The following is a 23,073-nucleotide window of genomic DNA, read 5'->3' as shown; positions in this document are numbered from 1 at the left end:
AAAAAAAAAAAAAAAAAACCTCGTCTGAGACTCTTCTAAAGGCTGCCCACTGCTTTCAAGGAGAAATCTACACTCAACACTGTGAACATGGGCACATCCACCTGCCTCATCTGCTGCTACATGCCTTGCAAATTCTGTTTCAGTAATGCAGGCCACTGTGCCCTCAGTGCAGATGGCATCTCCTCCCTCTCTGATTGGCTCATGGAGCGTGCCTTGCTCTGACTATTCCTTTTGCTGGGAAGTTCCTCTTCTCTCGTAAGCAAACTTGAGTTCTCCTATTCTAGGGCACTTTCTTTGTCCTGGTGCAAGGACCACCAGTTAGGTTCTTCTACCTCTGAATGCCTTAGAGCCTGTGTGCATCTCAGTCTTATCACGAGCTGCTGTAGCTCTTGGCTTAGTTTCAAGCTCTAAGACAATGAAATCCTAAAAGACATGAATAACATCCCGTGTCCAACATGTCCATATATCTGCCTACCTAAGGTAGCTGGAGCCTGATATATATATGTTGATAATGCAGATGAATACCAACATTGAGCTGTTTTTTTTGTTTGCTTGCTTGTTTGTTTGTTTGTCTGTTTGTTTTTGACAGGATCTCTCTACATAGCCCTGGCTGCCCTAGAACTTACTATGTAGACCAGGCTGGCCTTGAACTCACAGAGATCCACTTACCCTACTGTGGCCTCCAGAGTTCTGAGATTAAAGGCATGGGCTACCACACTCAACTGAGGTTGAACATTTTTGACATGATGTCTGTTAGAATGGGTCTAAAACACATTGCATTGGCCAACAGAACTTTCCTCTAAGGTGACCAGAGGAATTCGTGAATGGACAGTGTTTTAGGTAAATGTGTTTGAGATTGTCTCTCTGACGATGCTTGGTAAGAGCTAGGCATCAAAAGTAGTTCTTCAGAGAGATCAAGCAAGCCTCCTTAGGGTGTGTCTATGCATCTTGACTGACTCGGTGGACAGAGGTCTCATCTGCTAGTAATGAGGGACAAAGAAGCTTAACCTGGCAATATGCTATGAGGGTCCCCACTGCACAGGCAGGGTCCCTCCCAACAAGCATAGTTCCTTATTGAGTGTCTGGGCTAATCAATAGAGAATCTTTCTTGTGGTCCATGCCATCAGGTCTCATATCATACAGAGAAAATTTTCTTTCTTTCTTCTTCTTCTTCTTCTTCTTCTTCTTCTTCTTCTTCTTCTTCTTCTTCTTCTTCTTCTTCTTCTTCTTCTTCTCCTTCTCCTTCTCCTTCTCCTCCTCCTCCTCCTCCTCCTCCTCCTCCTCCTCCTCCTTCTCCTTCTCCTTCTCCTTCTCCTTCTCCTTCTTCTTTTTGGTTCAGTTCTGCTTGTAACTAAATGAATGTGGACAATTATTTAAAATACAGATTTCAATGTTGGCTGGGGCCATATCCCGCCCCTGGTAGTTGTGATAAAGCCCTGTGTGACAGAGTTTGGGTTTAACATTGTTTTTAAGCTTCTCGGATCACTGCTGGTGTGAAGGCTTGTGGGCAGAAGCAGTTTCCAATGTCCCTTGGCCCTGGGCAGTACCGCTCCCCTATAGCCCTCAGCGGCTCTTCTGCGAGTCTCACAGCCCTTCTTGAGCACAGCTATACTTAGCAGCAGACACACTACAGGGGCCCAGACTCCAGAAATAGGATTTGAGTTATGGGGCAGGGCTTGTCTGCCCCAGCGTGGAGTCCTCCTTCTCATCAGTACAGAAGCTGAAGAATCAAGTCATTGTTCAAGTAATAATGTCTGAGTAAATATACAACAGTTCAGAGCCAACCCTAGCTGGCTGGTTTCAGAGCCCCTGCTCCCGTGCTAGCGCTTCTGGTCTCAGTTGTAGCTCTGGGAGTGAGACAAAGGCAGAGAGCTCTTCCCATTTTACACATAGATTCTGGGCCTCAGAAAACAGGCCACTCATACAAGTGTCACCACTGAGATTGCTAATAATCGGCCCCAGACTTTTCTGTCTCCTCTTTCCTGTGCTGTTCCATCCTGTCCTATTTGCTCAACTCTTCAGTCATTAGATTTGAAAACCAAGGGTCACCCTCCCCCTCCTACACACACACACACACACACACACACACACACACACACACAATGCCAGGACTATAGTTTAGGAGCCAACTGTTTTGACAAAGACACATTTAAAATTGTCGACCACAATGACCAGGACAACAAGTTTAAATAAAAGTACGAATTCTCATTTGAAGTTTGGGAGGAAGGCATCAAGTGACTTTGTTTATTAAAACTCTAGTGGCATGAGTCAAATGGCTTTCAAAGTATATGTATTAACTAATCTTTCAGAAGTTTCCAGTGGGGAGCAGAGCCTGATCTGGCTTGTACCTACATGTCTGGGCCAGCTGTGGGCATTTTCTCCTCACCCTGTGTTACTGATATTGAGGAGTCAATAGGGCCGTAGTGCAAATACTTACAGCCAATCTTATATTTCGTTTTATTTTATTTTATTTTATTATTTTTACCTATTTATTTTTAATCATCATAGAACCAGTTGTGAAGCATTTCCTAGGCACCCAAGCTTGCAGCTAATTGAGCCTGGCACCAACTGGCATCCAAATGTTTTCTGTCATGTGCACAGGCTCATCTTCAGGATTGGTTTTTGCCTCTAACCACAGGTCATACCTGAGTGCCATTCTTTAAATGGGAGATTCTTTCCATCTGAGTTTGCAAAATCACACTGATGGTTTCCACTAATAATAGTCTTCTGTGCACGCGCACATACGCGCACGCTCGCGTTTGTGTGTGTGTGTGTGTGTGTGTGTGTGTGTGTGTGTGTGTGTGTAGCTTTCAAAGAGTTTCCAAGATCCATGTGGCAGAAGCCTTCTCTCCTGGGTAGAAAGGAAAATGTCTGACAGGGTACGTGACTGCTCCCACAGTCAGAGGCCTTGCAAGTGGCAGGTGGGCCTTGAGCCATCTTCAACTTCCTTGTTCTGTGCACCTGCCTCTTGCCAGCTGCTTCCTTCACCTCAGACGCTTACTTGCAATGCCTGAAGGTTAGGCTGCTGTCTGCAACATGGAAGTGTCTAGCAGCAATTCAGGGTTAACACCAGTCTTGGACTTTCACAGGAAGGGAGAGACTCTCTAGCTTGGGGGTATGAACATAGGCCACCCTGCTGCAAAGAAAGGTGTCCACTCTTGTTCCCCGTTGGTGTTTGGTTTTCTGCGACTTCATTTAAACCCTGTTATAGGGACCTTGCGTTGCTGGGTCCTTCTCTCAGTAAGAGTTTGGAGCCTCTCAAATGACCCAGCATAAACGATCCGCTTCCCCTCTTGCACAACCCCCACCCAGCCTTGTTACTGTCCAGCGCTGTATTGATTGGAAAGCATTTCACAACTCGTTTTCAAAACATGCCGAAGGTCGAGACTGAATGACTCATAGGCCGTCACATTTCTTTCTGCGTTAGGCCCACTGGACTTTATTGCTTAGGTTGGCTAATGGAAGTCCCTAAAGAGACTGTTAACTCTGTCCAATCCTGGCCAGTAGGATTAGTAGGTGGCTTCACAAAATAATTCCTAATCATGTCTGTGGTGATGGGCCTGTGGAAATCCCTTTGGTTTTGGATGCCAAGTCTCTAGAAGAATAAGAAGTCAGGAGAGGGCTCCTGAGCTCATTTTACCGGCTCTGGTTCCCAGAGCATCAGAGAGCAGACAAAGTCAGGTGAGCAAGTCAGCTGATACCTGAGGCTCCCCTGCTGCTCTGGTGATCTACGCCACTCCATTAGTCTGCTGGAACTTGGGGCTATGACCCTGATTCAGGCCTGCAGAGCTGGCTGCCAGAGGCTAAAGGAGGCTGCCCTGAGCAGTAAAAAATGCCCCGGAGCATAGTAGTAATGAATAGTTCCGGTTAGCAGTGAGGGATCTGCGCTGACACACAGCCTTATCTCCGCCACCTGAGTGGTTTGGCCAGTTAGCATCTTGATTTTCCTACCACCTGGTAAAGGAAGGGCTTCATGACGCTTTATTTCCCAGGCTTGCTTCAAAGAGCAAATGACAGAATGCATGCAGAGTATCCTCTGGGAAAGCCTGCAGCACGGGTCCTCATGGACGACTAGAACACTGGGCTTTGGAATTCTTTACATGAGAGCTATTTGAACCCCTAAAAGTTATTATTCTAAAAAGTAATCTGTCATAAAAAATTTAAGCTTCCAAGTGAGTCATCTAGAATAGCCTTGAGGTTGAACGTGTTCTTCGTGAGCCTCGCTCCAGGATTTTACCCTTTAAGTATCTTGAAGACCCTTTCCCTTTAGCATAATGTAGTCACAAAAATAGTATCACAAAGCTAAGGCAATAATAATGCTATCTGTAGTTCTTTCTCAGCAGCCTAGCTCTCCCCAGTCAGTCCTCTCTGCATCCCCTCTAGCTCCAAGCTGCTAACCCCTCCTTCTGGACTGGAGAACGACCAGTATAAAAACAGTGAATGCCATCATGTTCAAGTACATTCCCAGTGAGGAATGGCCATAAAGTCTTTCTACCTCACTGGGACTGTCCCCCATGCCAACCCAGTGTGTCCCTTCATCCGAGACCTTGTCAGTCACAGCTCCTACCCATTGATTTTTAGAAAATAGCAACCTAAAGTTCAGAGTAATAAAGTGACCTTCCCAGGTCCACACAGCTCACTTATGGCAGAGTCAGGATCCGGGTACCAGGATTTTTCACTGCTTCAAGGAACCAGACAGCAAGAGAACCCAGAGAACCCAGAGGAAGGATGAATAAAATAGATTGTTGTGGTGTGTGTTGGACATCTGGCTTCCAAGGAGAGTTTATATTAAGTAGCAATGAAGCCTCAAAAGCTATGGTAGCTAGCTTGAATGAACTTATGTAATCAACATTTATCAGAAACATGTGTCATCAAACACCTGCCAGATCTGAGTGTTGGCACCAAACCTGCTTTCATTGTCAAAGAAAAGAAGGGAGAAAGAAACTTGACTGAACAAAGCTGGCAGACGTTTTTATTAGAAAATTCAGAGGTATTTTCTTAAGGAATAGAACACTTGCAACATCTTAAAATAGATTTCAATGTGATTGGGTGACTCTAGTAGTCATAGATTTTAAATACATACACACACACACACACACACACACATACACACACACACACACATGAATTGATATCTAATGTCAGCATCGTCAGGCTCCTGTCCTTCTGGTCTGTGTTGGTCACAGAAGCCTGGAAATGGCATCTGTAAAAGTTGTCCAGAGCAACATCCTAGATTGCTGTACTCCTAAACAAAACCACCCCAAATTGCTTCTGGTTCTCTTTGGTACAACACAAGCAGATCAGAAAGGCATGGAACACTCTCCAGCCAAACTTCCATGAAGAATCTGGCTTGCATGAAGACTTGAATGTGAAATGTTCCCCATAGGCTTACAGTTTGAATACTTTGTCACAGTTTGTGCTACTATTTTGAAGTTTGTGGAGCCTTGGGAGGTGAGGCTGGACTATTGGAAGTGGGTCACTAGGGCTTGGCCTTTATAGGTTATAACTGATGTTGGTTCAGGCTTCCTGTCTAATGGCATACAAACAAGCTCCCTGCTACAATACTCCCGCCACTGTGAGTCCTGCTGTGCCTTCCCCTAAGACCCCTAAAACTGTGAATCCAACTAATTCCTTCCTACCTTAACTTCTTTCCGTTGGCCTTTCAATCTTAATGAGAAAAGCAGGACGTTGGTACCAAGGAGCAGGGTTGTAATGGTAGCTAAGCCTAACTATGTGGTTGTGGGTTCATAGTGACTTGCATAAAGATTCCAGGGAAAAGTCTATACAGCCAGGGAATGTGGAGCATGGATAGATAGATGTCTTGAAAAGGAGCCCCTAGAAGGTCAGTTTAGCAATTGGTTAAGTGAAAGTTCAAGTTGCACCAGAGACCTGGAGATGTTAGAGATGCCAGCACAGGGGAGCACGTGCCAAGGAAACCTGCATCCCTAAGAGAGAGCCCATGTGTACTGCAGCTAGAATGCAAATGTGTTGGAGTTTGTATGATGCCACCATGATATCATCCATGGAGCCGTCAGGTTTCTTTCATGTATCCTGCTAGGTTTCAGTCTTGCTTTGGTCTGGTCTTTCCTGGTATGGTTCCTCCTGTTTGGAATAGAGATGTTTGTGTTGCTGTATCTTGTAAGTCTGTTAAAAAAAAAAAAAAGCATTTACAGGGACTCACAGTTAGGAGTTTATGATAAGTCTGAGAAAATATGTTGGACTTTTAAACAATCTTGAGACCACTAAGATGTTGGGGACTCTTAAAGTTACTTTGAATGCAGTTTTCATTACGAGATGGCAGTAGTCCTTTAGGAACCCAGGGAAGAACATTGTGGTTTGAATCTGAAATGCCCTTCTTCTCCAGGCTTATGTCTTGAATGCTCAGTTCCCAGCTTCTGAGATGGAGCCTACTGGTCAGAAGTTGGTGAGTAGGGGCAGGCTTCTGAAGGTTATACCTGGCCCTGGTTCTGCCTGGACTCTTTGCTTCCTCTATGTTGCCAACTGAATAATACCTTGACACATACTCCCACTGCCATGAACTCTAGCAGGCTCTCCCCAGGCATGGACAGCAGCTGTTTGAAAGTGTGAGCCCAGATAAACCTCTCTTCCTTTGTTCTTGGAAGTATGAATACATTATGCTCAGGAGGTTGAATTTATGATCCTCATGCATTGGCTTCTTGAGAACTGGGATCCAGGTGAATACTACTCTCTTCTAGGGTGATTCTTATTGGTCCCTATGGTTGTGTAAAACCATCCACACTTTTTTTTTTAAACAAATTCTTGATTATGTCTTTTTCTGGAAGATGCTTACCTACCTTCTCACCATTTCACTGATAAATGCCCTTTTGTTGAATAAAGTGTGTTGAATCATCTGCAATTCTGCCTTTATTCATCATTTGACCTAAAGACTTGGATCCTGGGTCTTTCAGGGGAAAAAGAAAGGAGCGGGGAAGAAAAAAGCAAAGGATGGAAGGAGGGGATGGAAAGGAAAAGGATTGTGAGATCCATGTTTACTTCACAGAGAATTTTTCCCCCCCTTTTTCTAAAAATTTAGGGTCTATATAATCTGGGAAACAAGTGCTTTTAGCCTTTTCCTATCCAACTGGACAGCTTGGTATCTTTCTAGGGATTTGGTAAAGAAATCAAATCAAGTGAGTGGGAAGTTTGACAAGATTGAGAACTGTGTCACACAATGAAACAGAAAGGTAAGGTTAGGTCACATATAACGGGCAACTATGCTGAGGATGTGGGCAGAGGAACCTCTGTAGACTGTTACTGGGAATGTAAGTTGGTCCAGCTATTATGGAAATGCGTATGGAAGTTCCTGAAAAACACCAAAAGCTGAACTATTCGATATGATCAAGCTGTATAATCATGCCTCGTTGCACACCCAAGAGGATCCAAATCAATATAATGCAGAGCCATCCACCCACCCACGTTTATTACCACACTACTATGATAGCAAGTTATGGAGTCAGCCCATATGCCTATCGACAGCTGAAAGGATCAAGAAAACAGTATATTTATACACTGAGAATATTACTCAGCTGTAAAGAAGAACAAAATTCTGTCATTTGTAGGAGAATGGATGGAACTAAACAGCATGTTAAGTAAAATAATCCAGAGTCCTGAGGATAATTATCTTCTTTCTTCTTATATGAAGAACCTAGATATTTAAAATCAATGTGAGACTAAAGGAGAGGCAGTTTGGAAAGAGAAACCAGCAGAAAGGTACAATCCACATGTAGATGAAAATGGCATACTGAAACCCATTGGGTTGTACCACCAATATTCATTAATAAAAAATAAGAAGTGAGCTCAGTGTTGGGGTACTTCTTGCCTCACATGCACAGGGGCCTGTGTTCATGCCCCCACATGGCAATGAAACAAAACAAAACAAAACTTAAAAGGGTAGCATATATGAAGATAATAATGACATCACCATACTTAGGTCAGAAAACTGATTCACTCCACATCCGTTGCTATTAATGAAACAGAAAACAAAAGAAATAATGGTAAACAGCCAAGAGAACTATGGAGAGAGTTGTTTCTTTTTATAAAAAATCTCAAAGCACAGGAACCTTCTCTATTTCATGAAATAGATGGTCTAGTATTTAAAAAAAAAAAAACACTACAGTTGAAATATTGCCATGGAATGATCAAAACTGTCAGAACACTACAGAAAAAGTTATGCATTACTGCGTCGTTCCACTAAGTTGGAAACATCTTAATCAATACAGAGAAACCTTATTTGTGTACACACATCATTGCCCAGTTTAGTACTCTCAGGTGCCTACGCAAACCATGCGGCATGGACTCCTTTAGACAATATAGAGGAGCGTTAACACTCACCTTCAATGTTCAGAACAGAAGACGTCCTTCTCAGGAATACAGACAATATTCCACCAAAACAAACAAGCAAACAGACCTAAGCAGGTCATTTTTCTTGCTTTGGCATGGCACAGGACCATATGTTTCCAGAGATGGGAATTTAAAAATAGCCTGTCACACACACACAGCTTCACAATGCAGCCCCAGGACAAGGTGGGGTGGGAAGGATTGCCTCACAGGTAATAATAGTGAGTGACACTTCACTTTTGTAACTAGCCACTTTTCTGAGCAATCAAAAGTAATTTTCAGTTATTATTTTTGTCTCTTGAAAAAAAAGAACATCTCCCTGATGGGGTTCAGTAGGAAGTGGGATTCTTCCCATTCTGCAGAGATGGTGATTGAGGGTTGAAAAGACTAAAGCCCTGAGAGGATCTCAGAGTCATTATAGATCTCCCTCCCTGTTTGTACGGCCTTGAACGGCCGCCTGCAGCAATATCCTGTGCTGGCTGTGGGCTGACTGGTCATTGCACAAAGAGCTTGTAGCTTCCCATGGCTGATGTTGAAATGCTCTGCTTTTCCTTGTGAGAATGTCATCAGTTTCTACTTTTAAGGCGGGTTGCTTAGGGGCCACGGTGACCTATATTTGCTGACATTTGAAATCAAAACCTCACACCAGTAAAAGCCTTAGATTTGCGTTCGGCACCTCCTTATAGTGTCAGGCCAATCTGGTAACTTTCCCTGTCTCATAGTTCCTCCCTGTAAGAGGTTTGACATTTGCCATCTCATCAGCTCTGTGTAGCAAACTACAGTTTGGGTTGGGTGCTTACCACAAGAGGGAACCGGTCCAGGGAGGGAAAGAACCCATCCATCTGCTAAATGCCACAGAGAGTGACCCCAGCCCAGGTCTCCTCTCAGCATGTTTGAGGTTCTTTCCTGCCAGCCACATTGCCTCCTAGGTCTAAGGAATGCAGGAGACTTGGCTGCAATGCACAACCCTGATGGGGATTTCTGAATCTGGCAGGGTCCAGGGGAAACCAGTAATGAGCTTCCTTATGGGGGAAAGAACACTGGAGCATACTGATGGCTCCTGGCAGATCGTGAGGCTACATGAGCTGCCCATTGATGATTGCGGGGTTTATTCCCCAATCCAACTCTCCTCTGCACCATAACCCACTCGCTCTGACAATCTCATTTCTCTCACAGGGTTCCCCTTTACTGTGTCTGGCAAAGCCCCATCTGCTGAAACACCATGGCTCTTCCTCAGACTCCACTTGCTCCACAGCAGCAGGCTGTTGTCAAAAACATCGGAGACTATACTGACAGGTTTACTTTACAAACTCGATCGCAGACTTCTGTGGGCTCGCCAGGTGGGTCCCACATCGCTTCCAGAAGGTCCTCTTTTCTGTTTCTGGACCAGCTTTGCCACAGCTCGGCCTCCCCACCATTCCTCGCTCACTCTGCTCTCCCATTTCTCATGGATCATGACAGTCTCTTCTTCCTCTCAGAGAAGAAGTATTTTATCTCTCTATCAACAGCTCCTTAGCCTGCCTGTGTCAGTTCCCGCCACTGGTCCTCCATCTAATCGAAGTGGCTCTTGGTTTTCTTTTGGATCTCATCTCCTTTTCTGCATTTCTCTACTGCTACATTAATTTCTCTTGTTCTAAAATATACACACCGTAGTAACCATTAAAAAATAGTAACTCTCCCTTGACTTGTATGTCCCTCTCTGATGCTGTCACACACACACACACAGACATACACTCTACATTTCCTCTCTACTTTTCAGCTCCCATTCTGGCCTCAACTCTGCTCTAATTTTCCTCCGACCCATCACGCCACTTAAGCAGCCTTTATCAAGCTCACCAATGACCTACATACTCCAAAGCCAGAATGTACTTGGCTAACTGGACTTTTGAGCTCATAGTGACAGTGTTGTACCTTCAAGCCTCTTTAAACCCTCTCTCCTCTAAGCTTCTGGGATCCTGAGACATCAGCAGCACACCTTGCTTTTCCATCATCTGCATGGTGGCACATGCCTTTAATCTCAGCACTTGGGAGGCAGAGGCAGGTGGATTTCTGAGTTTAAGGCCAGCCTGGTCTACAGAGTGAGTTCCTGGACAGCCAGGGCTACACAGAGAAACCCTGTCTCAAAAAACAAAACAAAACAAAAAACCCAAAAAACAAAACAAAACAAAACAAAAAACCCAAAAACACCACCACCACTACCACCACCAAAAAACCAGAAGTGCTTTGAGAATGTTTTCTGTGTGTTTCTTCCTGGGTGCTCTCTGAATTTCAAGGCTTTAAAATACCATCTATACCCCAACCATTCCAAACCTCTATCCACTGACTCTCCCTTGAGCACCAAGCTGAGAGTTCTGTCTTTATAGGTAACAGGCATTCCACACACACCAGGACCCACACTGCACCACAGGCTAATTCCTCCCCACTCTGGAGTCCTCTTTTTCTAGTCTTGCTCATCACAGGAAGTGATATCTAGCATGGTAGGGAACAGGGCAGATAACAGTCATCCCAATTTTCATCACCTTTTCAAACTCCATTTAAATCATTCAAGTTATGCTGGCTTTACATCTGAAATACCTGTGACGATTTTTCCCTTTTTATTTATTTTTCTCTCACATATTACACTCCAATTGCATATATTACACCCCCTCCTTCCCCCAAGTCTCTCCCCTTCACCTCCCCTTTTCCCTGGATTAACCACCCCACCTTAATCCCCCTTCAAAAAAGAGCAGCCCTGTAGGGACATCAACCAAATACTACTATGGCATAACGAACTACAATAAGACACAGCACATGTTCTCATACCAACTCTGGACTAGGCAACTCAGTAGGAGAAAAAGGGTCCTAAAGGCAGGTAAAAGAGTCAGAGATAGCCTCTGCTCCCACTGATAGGAATCACACAAGAACACCAAGCCATACAACCATAACATATATTTAGAGGCCCTAGGTCAGATCTCTACAGGCTCCTTGATCTCTGTGAACCCATTTGAGTCCCAGGCAATTGATTCTGTGGGCTGTGCCCTTGTGGTGTCCTTGATCCCTCTGGCTCTTCCAATCCTTCCTACCCCTCCTCCACAGGACTCCTGGAGCTCCACCCAAGGTTTGTGGGGATTTGCATCTGCTCCCATCAGTTGCTGGACAAAGTCTCTCCGATGATGATTATGCTAGGCTCTGGTCCCAGCACGTCCCGTAGGCATGAAAAACTGTAGGTTGAAAGTTTTGTGGTTGGGTCCACTTGAGGCTCTGCCTAGTTTCAGATGATGGCCGGTTCAGGCTCCATGCCTTCCGTTACTAGGAGTCTTCCCTCCTGTCACTACTGTAGACTCCATGGAATTTCCATTGCACTAGATTTCTACCTGCTCCCTGAACTGACCCTCAATTCCAGTCATCTCTCCCGGTCTTCTCTCCCTCTATTCCCCATACCTGATCCTTCCTACTCCCAATCCAGCTGCCTCCAGTCCATACTAGAAATCTATTCTATTTCCCCTTCCCAGGAAGATCCTTGCAACCCTTCTTGTCTGTAGAGTATAGCACATCTGTGGATAAGCCTCTAAAGGTCTGTGGATTATACCATGATTATCTTTTACTTTACAGCTAATACCCATGTATAAGTGAGTACATACCATGTTTATCTTTTGGGGTCTGGATTAGCTCACTCAGGGTGACCTTTTTTTTCCTACTTGCATCCATTTGCCTAAAAATTTCATGATGCCATTTCTTTTAAACAGCTGAATAATACTCCTCTGTGTAAATGTATCACTTTTTGAAATATCCATTCTTCAGTTGAGGGGCATCTAGGTTGTTTTCGGTTTCTGGCTATTATAAATAAAGCTGCTATGAACATAGTTGAGCATGTGACCTTGTGGCAAGATGGAGAGCATGCTTTGGGTGTTTACCCAGGAGAGGTACGGCTGGGTCATGAGGTATATTGATTCCCAATTTTCTGATTGGGAAACTGCCATATTAATTTCCAAAGTAGCTGTAAAAGTTTGCACTCCCACCAACAATGGAGGAGTGCTCCCCTTGCTCCAAATCCTTACCAGCATGAGCTGTCACTTGTGTTTTGATCTTAGCCATTCTGGCAGGTATAAGATGGAATCCCAAAGTTGTTTGATTTGCATTTTATCAATGGCTAAAGATGTTGAACATTTAAGTGTTTCTAAGCAATTTGAGAGATTCCTCTGTTGAGAACTCTTTTTAGATCTATACTCCATTTTAATTGAATTATTTAGTTTATTGATGTCTAGTTTCTTGAGTTCTTTATATATTTTGGATACTAGCCCTTTGTTGGATGTGGAGTTGGTAAAATATCTTTTTCCATTATTAGTTTGTTGTTTTGTCCTGTTGATGGTATCCTTTGCTTTATAGAAGCTTTTCAGTTTCAAGAGGTCCCATTTATTAATTTATTAACTGATTTTAGTGCTTGTACTATTGGTGTTCTGTTCAGAAAGTTGTCTCCTGTGCCAATGCGTTCAAGGTTATTGCCCACTTTCTCATCTATCAGATTCACTGTATCTAGTTGAGATTTATGTTGAGGTCTTTGATACACTTGGACTAGAGTTTTGTGCAGGATGAAAGATATCAATGTATTTATAGTCTTCTACATGCAGAAATCAAGTTAGACCAGCATACTGGTCACTAGCTTATTCCCATCCATCTTCATATATTTCCCGTCTATTTTTGACTACCCCATAAGCCAGATTTTCATAGAGCCATGACTCATTTCTCTCCATTCATCATTAACCCCCGCGTCTTACATTTGTTCTGAGATAGGGTTTAACTCTGTGGCATAGAGTTTTATCCATAATCAATGCTAAGAACTCAGAAGCCTTGTGCTTCAGCTTCCTAAGGTTACAGTGCAGGGGTTTGTATTATGCTATCGGATGTTTCGTGTTCTCAGCTCCCAGAATGACTTCTGACATTGTAACATAGACCTCTTCCTGCTCACCTGGTCACTGTGAACCATACAGCCCTTTCTGATCTGGCTCTGCCACCTTGCTTGGCTTCATCTCTCTCTCTCTACTTCACATTTAATGTTCACTGAGCTTCTCCCTGCCACACTTCCTAATGCTTTTCAATCTCGGAACCTCTGTGTATGGTTTTCTTGTGTTTGGAGGCTTGCCTTCCAGATCAACCTTGCCTGTTTCATCTTGCCACTCGGGCCTCATTATACATGTAAATTCACTTCAGCTAAGTCACTAAGATCTTCCTGTAAATTCTAACTGTATCGCTGAAGTCTTAGTTCCAGTGAGTTAAGTTTTAGTAACTAATACCTTCAATTTTGACAAAAAAAAAAAGTTTAAAATTCATCATGGCCTTGTCTCTAAGGCTCTTGGCATATTTGCATGAAGTACCACATGGTATTCTTTTTAGGTCTAAGTACCTGAAAAGGTTCACTTTCTTTGATGAATTGGTAATGCCACACTGATTTTAATTTTTCTTTTTTGAGGTTAGATAATATGACACCCAGAACCAATGTTTTTCTTAAGTTTTTGCAAATGTGTTATCTGAGTAGACAACACTGCCCAGTAGAAATTCCTACAATTGTGGCAGTATTTTTATTTGCAATGATTGTCCAGTAAGTAGTCATTAACTGCATGTGGCTAGTAAGCCTTAAAGTATGTCCAGTGAGCCCAAATTTTAAATCTTAAATCCTATTTAATAACAGATAAATACAGTAGCTATCACACTGAGCGCATAGAGCTAGAGATATTATAGTCTATTTTTATGATATTGGGTTGGTACTCATTTTTATACACTCCTTTTTGTCCTTTATCTCATTTTCTATGAGTTTCCTGACTTCTTTGTGGCTAGAGGGAGAAAGAAAGAAGGTAGGGAAGGATGACTCACATTTCTGTTTGTTTGCTTTCTGTTGCTGTGATAAACATCATGACCAAAAGCAACTTGAGCAGGAAAAGAGTTGGTTTCAGCAGGAGCTCAAGGCAGTAACCTGAAAACAAGATCTGTGGAAGACACTGGAGAGAGGCTGCTCACTGGCTTGTTTTCAGGCTCACATTCAGCTACCTTTCTTATACAGCCCAGTCCCACCTGCCTAGGCATGATGTAGCCCACAGCCAGCTAGGGCCTCCTTCATCAATTAACAATCAAGGAAATGCCCACAGTCCACTCCAATGTAGGAAATTCCTCAGCGGAGGCTCCCTCTTCCCAGGAGACTCAGGATAATGTCAGGTTGACAGCTAAAGCTTCCTGTAGCAACATCTAAATGAGAAATTGGTGTTGAAAGCAATGGGATTGTTCATTTTAGGGAGTGGTCAGCCTCTGTCCCCATCTCTCTCTTCAGTTCTGGGAAAGTAGAGCAGCATCAGGTCTTTCTTTTGCTGTTGAACATGATGTGCAGAGGTTCAGTATGTTCATATGTAAGACGTGACTTCTGGATGGGAGACCTGGAAGCTTTGGAATCTGTACACATTACCCACTTTACCCATCCCCACATCTTCTCAAACCAAGGAAGCTGGCCCCTGAATCTGCACTTAAAACACAAGACACATGGTGCCATCATCATTCTCAAGCCAGTACTTTAAGGCAGGCATCTACTAAACTAACTTAAAGCAAATAAGAACATCCATATCTCCTGAGCATGTTCTGGGAAGGGAAGTCCATCCTGAAAACTCAGGAACCCATTGCTTTTATAAAGAAAAAAAAATGCTACAGACAGTGAGCCAGGAGACTTGATGCAAGTTTGTGACAAACCTGGGCTAGACAGAGGCATTGCCTCAAAATCAAAATCAACGTTCTAGTCAGCTCTGAACCATCTGTGCGGCAAAGCCAGAGTCAAAGTTTCCTCTTCTTTCAAGTGAGAGGACAGGACAAAATGACCTTTAATTTCCTGTCTAGCACTGGTAATCACCGAGCTAACAGCGAGGAGTACTTAGCACTGACAAGGGGAGTTATCTCATGCAGTGTTATGCAGGTTGAATAGCTTGTTTCCATTTCAAAGACTTCAACATGTCCCAAACCGCACAGAGGGCAAAGGGAGGTTTCTATCTGAATCTCATGATCTGGCTTCAGTAGGCACCTCTTACCTGTTCTTCCACTCTGAAATTTAGTTTCTAACAGGCAAGGATGCCGTTGTTTTCCTGGATAGTTAAGGAATTGTGACCATAAAAGCTACGGCTTTCCAAACAAATGCCCAATACAGTCAGAATCAGGAGGTTGGTTGGTAACCAGAGAAAACAAGCATGAGTACTGGGCTGAGTAGCTGAGTATGCTGTTGTATGAAGGATGTGGGAGTGTGTGGCTCAGCCACAGCACAACTCACTCACAGGGATTAATATGCATGTCCCACAAGTCATAGAACACATGATGCCCGCAGAAAGGGATAACTCGGCCAAAAAAACCCTCAATAACCACCTCTTAATTCTTGCTCAATCCTCCAGTATCTCTAATGTATTGATTTCTGGTCCTGGCCACAAACAACCCTTAGTTTATAGTTACTTTGCTATAGATACAGCAAAGTTCTTACGCTAATAAGTATCCTGAAAACACAGAAATATAGGAGCTTTGAGAACTTTAAGTCCAACCTAAACGGGATGAGGATTTTTCTCAAAGTCACTATGAGAGCTAGGAGTAGGCCCCTGGCCTCTGTTCTGTGACGTTCAGTGCCTGAACTGAACTTCTATCTGACTGGGAAAAGAGAGCTGATTCCTTGGGAGATGGGGCAAAGGAAACAACTGAAATTTCATCTCATCTCTGCAGATGTCAGGAGCGATGGGACACCAGAGGCGGAAGAACCTATGTCCCCAGGCTACAGCAAAGCTCCTAGCCCTATGAAAATCATTCAGCCTGCTCTGAACCACATGCCTGGAGGTCATAGAGGCATGCGGGAAAGTGAGAGGAAGTGGAAACGTGCTACAAAGAGGACTCAAAGCAATGTGCTCACCACCGGAAAAAAAAATAAAAATAAACACACTCAGAAATAGTGTAACTGATATGCAAAGAAGATCAAAACAAGGTTTAAAATATCTTGGCTGATTTAGAGTTGGTGGGGGTGGTAAATGAAGGGAGGGTGTTAATGTGTTAGGGGAGCTGGATGGCCCTCTACAGCCTGTCACACTTTGGGAGCCCTGAACCCCAAAGGAACAATATGACATTTACAATCTCAAAAAACTGAACCATAGAAGCAAAGAGAATGGTCATTCTAGAGGTTATTGAATGGATTGGGGAGACTGGTAATAAGAAACCAAAATTTCAGTTACACAGAGAAAGTAGAGAATATTATTGCATGTGGTAAGCAGAGTTAATATAGGATAATAATATATTGTAGTCTTAAAAAATTACAGAGAATTTCTTTTCAGCATTATAAAAGTGATAAGGTGATTCATACATTAATTAGTTTGATTTAGTCATTCCATAATGTGTACTGATATCAAAACATCATACTATATGTCTTAAGCATGTGGAATTTAATTAGTCACTTCAAAGGATGAGTAAACACATAAAGCAAATGTGGGTGGCACACGTTCTTCTATCTCAGAGGCAGAGATGGACCCCAGAGCAAGAAGCTGGGTGTTCCTAAGCCCCAGTCTCCTCCTTCTCAGCCCTCTTGCTCTTCCTGAAGGATCACTCTATTTGGAATCATGGACATTTGTTCCAAGGCAGGACATCAAGGCTCAGACAGGTCAGCAGGGAGGCACCTGGGAGTCCACCCAACTTGGCTGAGTTTCAATGCTCAAGTTCCAGTTTGGAGTAAATGTTCCTAGGTTAGGGACCAGGGTTGAGCTATCTCAGGAAAGACAGTCTTGGATGAGAAGTCCATTTTCCTTTAGTGTGTCCTGAAGAAATGAACACACGCATGGTATTTATAAAAACAAGGAATTAGAAATTGTCTTTTGAGGCTAACTCCTGAAATGGGAAACTAAAAGGTTGGTGCTGGCTCTGCTGGCTGGTTTTAGCCTTCCTATGCCAATTTAACCAAACCTAATAATAGACCAACTGTCCTTTCCAGCATCAGAATGCCATAAGTCAGAAGCACAGGTACGAAAGGCAGTGATTGCTCTCTACAGAGCCAGAAGACATGAACTGGAGCAGGATGTGAGGTGGGTGCTACAGCAGGTGCCTGGGCTTGGGAAGTCCACCACCTCTCTTACAGCAGTACTTACAAAGCACGTTTACTTCTGTGATCCTTAGGGATGGAATGGCCAATGCTGATTACCAGTTTTCAGTTAAAGAAACTAAGGCTCCCTGAAGAAATGACCCAAGGTCACAAGTATGTACCAAGGTGCAGGGTGAGTTTTATAAAACCCTTCAGAACCAGAAATAGTGTGATTCTTTCTTTTTAACCCAAAAGCCTGGTCCTCCACCATGTCCTCCTTCCCTTTCCCACCATGTCCTCCTCCCCTCCTTGTTGAGAAAGGGTCATTCCATAATTTTTTTTTTCTGTTTCTCTTAGCTCATGAAATGAAAAGCCTTACTCAAGTCCAATCTTGGGTTGATATTGTAGTACATCATCACTATGAGATGCACAGAATCAACCCATACCTGGCTCACAAAGCCCAGCCTAGGGCGGAGGTGGAAGAGAAAGCAAGTGCCTTGTTTGCTTGCTGTTCCTATGATGAATACCGTGATCCATAGCAACTCTGGAAGGGAAAGGATTTACTTGGCTTTATACTCCCACATGACAACCATCACCCCCGGAAGTCAGGGCAGGAACTCAGGGCAGGAACCTGGGGGCAGGAGCCCAAGAGGAAGCTGTGGAGGAACACTGCCTATTGGTGTGCTCCTCATAGCTTTGCTCAGTCTGTCTTCCTTCCTTTGCTTCTTTCTTTTATCTTAATCCCCCCAAATGACTCATTTATTAGAAGCTGATAATAATAATAATAATAATAATAATAATAATAATAGTGATAATAATAATTCTTTCATGAACAAAAGTTGGGGTCCCAATTTATTTTCTTAAAAATCATTTTATGTAAATTTTTATACATTTTGGTCAAATTTTTTCCTCATTCACCATCTCTTCCTAGATCCTCCCCACCTATTTACCTAACTTTTTGTTCTTTCTTCCTCTCTTTAAAGAGAAAAACAACAAAACACTCAAAATTCCCAAAGATCAAAACTAACAAAGCCACTAAAACAAAAGATACTAAAAAAAAAAACCAAGCCACAAACAACAAGGAGTTTGTTTAGTGTTAGTGCACTCTTCCTGGGCATGGGGCCTGCCCTGGACTGTGGTTGGTAGACCCAGTGACACTGCATGGGAGAAAACTGATTTTCTCTTTCCCAGAAACTATCAATCCCAAAGAGCTTCTTAGGAGTGGGGCTTTGCATCCACTTCCCCTTCTCAGTGCTAGGATTGTGTGTGGTTTAAAACTGTGCAGCTTTCATATGGTCAGCCTGCTTTCTTACCTAACTCAGGACCATTTATCCTGGCCTGGCACTTCCCACAGTGCGCTCAGCCACCTTATAACCATCATTAATCAAGAAAATGTCTCATGGATATGTCCACAGGTCAGTCTGATTGAAGTAAATCTCAAGTGAGAATCTCTCTTTCCAGGTGACTCTAGTTGGTTTCCAGTTGTTGAATGCTAACAAGCTCAGCCTGCAGAGGCAGCCTGCATACCCGCCTGGTGTTCCTTTGCACTAAAGGTACAGAGAGTGAGTGGTGTGGCAGATTCAAGCATTGGAATGTCAGGAGGAAGGGTCACTGTGAGCTAGGGTGAATCCAGAAATGTTTTTTCAGGAGGTAGTATTTTGGGATGGATAAGTCTGCGTTGAGGTGTAGGGAAACCCAGGGCAATACTCCAGAGGCTTGAATGCGTGTTGTGGGGTTCAAGCAACCCCTAAAGGCTCAAGTAGTAGGAATGGTGTTGGGAGGACATTTCCAAACCACCATTGTAAATGAATGCAAGAAGAATCCAAATGAGTGGCTGCAGTTTTAACTGTTGGGTATTTAGGAGCTGCAGAGTGTCTGTGAATGGACAAGTCATCTGAGAACAATAGTATTGTAGAAAGCTTTTCATTTAATTAGACATGCAAGATGGATAATAAAAAAGATCACAGGGGCTCTGAGCATGGAGTCAGTTGGACTATACTGCTGTCTTTAAAAGTTTTAAATTAACTAATGAATTTGTGTGTGTGTGTGTGTGTGTGTGTGTGTGTGTGTGTTTGTGTAGGTAGGTACATGTGCCTTCCCGTGCTTATACAGGACAGTGGACAGCTTATCAGAGTTGGTCCTCTTCTGCTTGGTGGCAAATGCCTTTACCTGCTTAGCGGTCTTGCCAGCCCCCTAGTACGCTGCTTTCTAACTGTGTAACCTTTGTTGATATACATCCAGATATAAATATAAGTACATATGATTGCCTCTTCTCTACTATGCAAACCTCCCCCTTCTATCCCCCAGGAAAGTGCTGGATACCACTTGCAATGAGAAATGTTAAAAAGCATTGTAAACTATAAAGCTATAGAACAAACACAAGAGATGATGAAATAGCCAGGCCAGTGAAAGGAAGGCTGTAGGAGGTTGACAGCTCTGGGGATGGGTGGAGGGAAGATTGGTGGAGGCCAAATCTCTTCTCATGGATCATCTTCCCATTTACTTCCCAGTACTTCCCAATGTCACCTGCCTCCAAGTGGGAGCAATCACCCGTTGGAGGCACACAGAATTGTGATGATCTAGCTTCGAAAAACCCAAATCCTTAAAGATCTCTAGTTACTCCTTCAAGGGACTAGGAAAAACTACAAAGCTGGCTCTTCAGCTTGGAATGTAAACCAATATCTGGGCTACAGTCTTTCAGAGTTGGTAAGCAGTTATGAAAGACAATGACCAGTCAGGCTGCAAAGGCCCTGGCTCAGTGGTGCTGTGGGTGGGTGTGAGTGAGAAGTGATCTAAGGATGACACAGGTCAGGCAAGGCTTGCTCTTCAGGAAGGAAAGGGTTAACACGGTCTCAGCAGGTGGGGAACTGAGTTCAGACTAGGTTGGGAGGGCTGAGGGAGGAGCATCTGGGCCTGCAGCCAGCCCTAGGCTTCAAGTGGAAGTATTTCACAACCTCTTTTCTCCAAGGGTTGTGTCCTTGGATTGACAGCCATCGGGGGCAATTGGGGGGAGTGGAAAGTGCATAGACTCAGAGCCAAAGAGACGCATTCCAGGCCTGGTTCTATCACTGTTTGCTGGTGTGACCCTTCCTTTCTGGGCTAGTGTTGAAGCAGACTAGATGATGCCTGGAGTTTCTTTCAGATCCAGACCCCTTTTAGAGTCTGTCTTTTCAGACTGGAATGCAGCAGAATAGTGACTGTGAAATGACCCAAGCCCTAGAGCAACAGAATTCTATGACTGGACTCTAAGCTCTGACAATGATGGCAACCTAGGAAATTTCAAATATGTTTGTCTTGGGGCAGAGGCAACTGTGTAGGTTTGATGAATAAGAAATCTAGGACTCATTCGTGTTTATGTATCCCATGCTGTGGAGTTCGGCTGACTTGAATTTCCAAATCGGCTTCAGGCCTCCTTCAGTCTGGGATCACAAACACTGATCATTTCCATCCATTTTTAGAAAGTATCTGCCATATTCTTCCCCCATCTCCAAGCAGACTCTCAGTGATAAATGTACTTTCTCTCTTGAACTTGCTTATCCTTAAACTTCCTAATTAAAAAGAACAACACTAGTTCTGGCTTTTGTGTGTTGGGACATAAGGGTGAAGTTCACTAAACTGACTATTTGGGTATCCCAGGCTAGAATGTGTATCCATGGAGGCAGAGATGTTCCACAGCAAGTTGCTCTATCTATGCCATTTCTGAATGCCATTTCTCCCCTCCCCCAACTCCTCCACAGAAGTCACTGTTGCTACTAAATTCCTCTAAGCCAGTGGTTCTCAACCTGTGGGTCGAGACTCCACAGAGGTGGAACATTAGACATTTCCACTATGATTCACAACAGTAGCAAATTCATAGTTATGAAGTAGAAACAAAAATAATTTTATGGTTGGGGGTCACCATGACATGAGGGACTGCATTAAAGGGTCACAGCATCAGGAAGGTTGAGAACCCACTGCTCTAAGCTTTCATTACAGGGTCCAGAGAAACCTCTAAATAATGTAAGGTTTGTGGGTGTGTCCAGGATCTTAGATGGGGTGAAGAATCCAGAAATCGGGCTGTTGTAGTTCTTGCACAAGGAGGGAAAGAGGATACGTGAATAAATCACTGAAATTTCTTACAGAATAGTGGAATGGCCACAAGACATAAAATAACAAAACAGACAAACAAACAAAAAACCAAGCCTTCACGAGGAACCAGGGGCTGGGGAGATGACTCTGCAGCTGCACTGCCTACTGTACAGTCACAAGGCTTTGATTTGGATCCCTGGCAGCCACATAAAAGCAAGGTACAGTGTTCCACACATGTAACCTCAACACTGGGGGACAGGACTGGGAGCGTCATGCATTGAAGATACTGTGCCCTATGATTGCTATTTCTCGTACTTCCTCTGCATCCTGAGATAACCCCATTTTGTAAATGAGGAAAGTGAGGCCCGAGGAGGTTAAGTAACTTTCTCTGAACCCCCAGAAAGGAAAGAAAGGGTCAGAGCTGGATTTTGATGGAGGGATACAGATGAGATACTCTTCGTGGGGAAGAAAGAAGAACCCTATAATTTGGGTTGAGTGAAGGGACTGGGGGAGCTAAAGCCAATGGGGCTTGAGGACTGTGGAAAAGGATGGGATGCTGACCACTGGAGTTAGGTGAGGGTGGGCTCAGAGTCTGGAATATTGACAGGTGATCCCTATCAAAATTCAAGGTAGGGAATGTAGCAGCCCAGGGCTTAACACCTGCCTCTCTCCCCCCCTGCTCTGAGCACCAAAGATACAACCTACTCTGGTACAACTGCACAGGTATCCTGAGAGCGTCCCGTCACCCAGGCTTGCAGCAAAGGCACTCCTCCCCACCCCCTCTGCCATCCATCAGAGTGTACCCTTCTGTGCTTTGGACTCCTGTGGACTGTACATTTCCTTAGCCATTCTTGGTTTTCCCGGGGCCCAAAAGCTCAGAAATGCTGCAGCAAAGGAATCACTGAGTTCTTTTATTGGATCTGAAGTCTGAAGAAGACGACCTGGGTGGGACTGAGGAGAGACTGTTCTGAGTCATCAGCCGCCCCCAGGAGATCAAACAGAAGGTAGATCACAGAGACAGAGCAGGGGGAGAGACTGTGTGTGCCCGACAAGCTGTTGAGTCCAGGGTGTCTGATGGGACTCCCAAATGGAAGTGCTGGCAGCCACCCCCACCACCCTTGCCCCCAGGGTCCCAAAGAGCTTCACGGGACAAGAGATCCCAAAGCTACAGCGGAGGCAAAGGCTATAGTGATTTTTCCTCATCTAGAAGGGTCTGCCCACTAACGATCACATTATGCCTTCGTCCTTTCTAAGAACTTCTTGGACCCAAAACAGTAGCATTGCCTGCTGGACCATCCAGCACAGTGGAAGAGGGGATCTGAAGATCCTCATCTCCCCTGTGAGCTCCCCAGCTGGGAATAACTATACATGATCTTTAGTTCTTATACATGATCCTCACATCTCTTTTACAAATAAGGAAACTGAGGCACAGGGATGTGAAATAATGTGGCCAATGCCTCACCGTCAGCGTTAGAGCCAAGCCCAGGCAGCTTGACTACACAGTCCAAATTTTGGAACTCTTTCCCCCAACACCCCATCTTCTGATCACTACTCTAAGACCGCCAACCTAAAGAAGGTCTGATAATGCATTTCTAACA

The 23,073-nt window shown here is 43.9% G+C and overlaps 1 long non-coding RNA gene across 1 annotated transcript; it reads right to left on the bottom strand.

Moving 5' to 3' along the window:
* Positions 1–5,075: 5,075 nt before the first annotated feature.
* On the bottom strand, positions 5,076–8,951 carry LOC116086354. The gene is made up of 3 exons (XR_004116883.1): positions 8,353–8,951; positions 6,816–6,922; positions 5,076–6,144 (listed from the first exon to the last, which is right to left on the bottom strand). It is a non-coding gene; the product is annotated as an uncharacterized LOC116086354 (long non-coding RNA).
* Between the last annotated feature and the right edge of the window lie 14,122 nt (positions 8,952–23,073).

This window comes from Mastomys coucha, unplaced genomic scaffold (assembly GCF_008632895.1).
Source record: "Mastomys coucha isolate ucsf_1 unplaced genomic scaffold, UCSF_Mcou_1 pScaffold12, whole genome shotgun sequence".
NCBI classification, from domain to species: domain Eukaryota; kingdom Metazoa; phylum Chordata; class Mammalia; order Rodentia; family Muridae; genus Mastomys; species Mastomys coucha.
The sequence above is the reverse complement of the archived record's forward strand: the minus strand, read 5'-3'. Positions and strand labels throughout refer to the sequence as shown.